Below are 2500 nucleotides of genomic sequence, written 5' to 3' on the forward strand. Positions count from 1 at the left end.
TACATTACAATAATGAAGGCTCTTGCAGCCGAAACATCTGTCTAATCCTGCAATGGATCAACATAACAAGAAAAAGAAAAGAAACGGAGTGTGATCTATTTCCTACATTGTGTAAACAGTTGTGAAAAACTTTAAGAGCAATACTAGTACTTTGAATGTCTTTCTGCCTCTCTCTGCTCCCATTTAAACCGGTGTGCCACATCCAGTTCTCTCTCCTTGAGCCCGGCACTCCTGCTCTGCTTATCTTTAGTTCTTAAAGGGACACTGTGTAAGATTTGTAGTTGTTTATTTCCAGAATTCATGCTGCCCGTTCACTAATGTTACCATTTTCATGAATACTTACCACCACCATCAAATTCTAAGTATTCATTATGACTGGGAAAGTTGCACTTTTCATACATGAAAAGGGGGATCTTCTCCATGGTCCGCCATTTTGAATGTTCAAAAATGTTTTAGCTGCAAAAATGACTCTACTTGGACCATACTAGAAAATATTTGTTTACTACTTAGAAAACTTCCATGTAAAGATCAAATTTGGCAATTGGCAGCTCAGTTTCAATGAGCAGCATAGTTGCAGTACCTTTTTGATCATTTCCTGCATAGTGTCCCTTTAATGATTATGTAACATGCAACATGCACCCACTACATTACCTTCATTCAACACCCGCCTGCATCACACCACTGATTACTGATTTCCACCTACAGTATGTACAACTTAGTCAAGTTTTTGTGACCAAAATACAAAAAAATAGAATCATTCCTGCATGTCTCTGTCCCCGTTCATTTTTGCACTGGTGTCTTGTAGATCCATAGCACTGTTTTCTCTGTTGTCAGTAGTGCTTAACTTGCTCCTATGAGCATACAATTAATGTGTCAAGGGGAAGAAATGGCATCTCAATCACCTTGGTTATTGTACCAGCTGGAGGAAAGAAGAAGAAGTGTGTGTGCGTGCGTGTGTGTGCGTGTGTGCGTGTGTGTGTGTGTGTGTGTGTTTTTGCATGTATGAGTGTGTTTGTGCGTGTATGAGTGTGTGTGCGCACGTGGGTGTGGGTGTGCGCGCGCGTGTGCGTACGCGTCTGTGTGAGTACATGTGTGTGCTTGCGCGTGTGCGTACGCGTCTGTGTGAGTACATGTGTGTGCGAGTGTGTCTGCGTGTGTCTGCGTGTGTGTGTATATGTGTGCATCCTTCCGTGTGTGTAGAAGGGGATGCGATAGATTAAAAAAGAAATTGCCGGATCACTGTTTGGGATCTCATTCCAAATGACAAACAGCACACGGGGCAGTCAAATTACAGCATGGGGCTGGCCCCTAATGACTGGGTCGTCCATCAACGAGGGGGAGGGGGAGTGGAAGGCAGCGCTCTCTGTCTTTCTCTCTCGCTCTCATCAATTTAATTGGTTTACAACCTCCGCCTGTTCCAAACTCCCCCTCTAGGTCACTGGCAACCTCCCCGGTTCGCCTTGCCTAACCTCACCTCGCCCTCCATTTTGCTTCGCTATTTGCCTTGCTGCCCTCCCCCTTATAAATCTCCTCGTACCACCGATGCTGATCTTCTCCTCCTCTTGCCCGGAAAGCAGCTGGCTCAAAACAAATTGAACAGGCAGGCTGGGGAAAAGGGCTATGTGCATCTGTGGTTGTCCGACTACGGGGTTTGGGTTTGTTTTCTAAGTTTAAGTGTTCTTGGCCTAACAGGACCAACAGTTACAGTATATACCCTCAGCTATGAGGCTACTGTATTCTAAATGTGCGCGTTTGAGAATACACTTGTGCGTCTGTGTGTGCATCTGTGCGCATAACATACATTTGTGCATGTGTGTGTGTGTGTGAGAGAGAGAGAGACAGTACTGAGAACCTTCTCATGTTTGAAACGTGTGCTGTGCACAAATGAAGAGCTGCTCTCAAAAAAAAGTCCGGCAAGTTTCTTTCACAATCATAATACTCTTGCTGTGTAGCGCACCCCTGAGGGGGGCTTAGCGCAATGGTTACAAGGCTGTGCGATGGTGGAGATGGCAGAACAATGAAGATGACTGTGGTTCATGTGTGGAGGAAGTTTGATTAACAACTGTTGCTCCTATCCAAAGGTTTAGGGTCTGCTTGCAGACATTCCCCAGACTATACATTTCATATCATAGCTTGGCCTGTCAGGCCAGACAATCAACCATGGCTGACTTATGAACAACCGTGACTGAGGTCCCGAAGGACAATACCGCATCCATGGCAATGCTAGCTGATTTTAGAATAGCAGTGGCCGACATTCCGAGGCCAATTCAGCATCCATGGCAACGCTAGCTGACTTTGGAACAAAAGTGACTGACATTCCGAGGACAATGCAGCGTCCCATGACAACGGCAGCTGACTGGAAGGGCAGTGGTTCTGAGGGCCAGGGGCCGTGTTGGGTTGGCATGGGCTGCCACAGGCAAGCCTCCAAGGATTCTGGAGCGACAGATCGGTAGAGTAACTACAGAATGTGTGTGCTGCAGCCAGGATTAAAGTCAAATCA

At 46.1% G+C, this 2500-nt stretch overlaps 1 protein-coding gene across 1 annotated transcript in view; it reads right to left on the reverse strand.

Moving 5' to 3' along the window:
• The window catches only part of LOC134458283 (astrotactin-2-like), a 498215-nt gene that overhangs the window by 249436 nt on the left and 246279 nt on the right, over positions 1–2500 (reverse strand). The window lies entirely within an intron of this gene.

This window comes from Engraulis encrasicolus, chromosome 11 (genome assembly GCF_034702125.1).
Source record: "Engraulis encrasicolus isolate BLACKSEA-1 chromosome 11, IST_EnEncr_1.0, whole genome shotgun sequence".
Classification (NCBI taxonomy): Eukaryota; Metazoa; Chordata; class Actinopteri; order Clupeiformes; family Engraulidae; genus Engraulis; species Engraulis encrasicolus.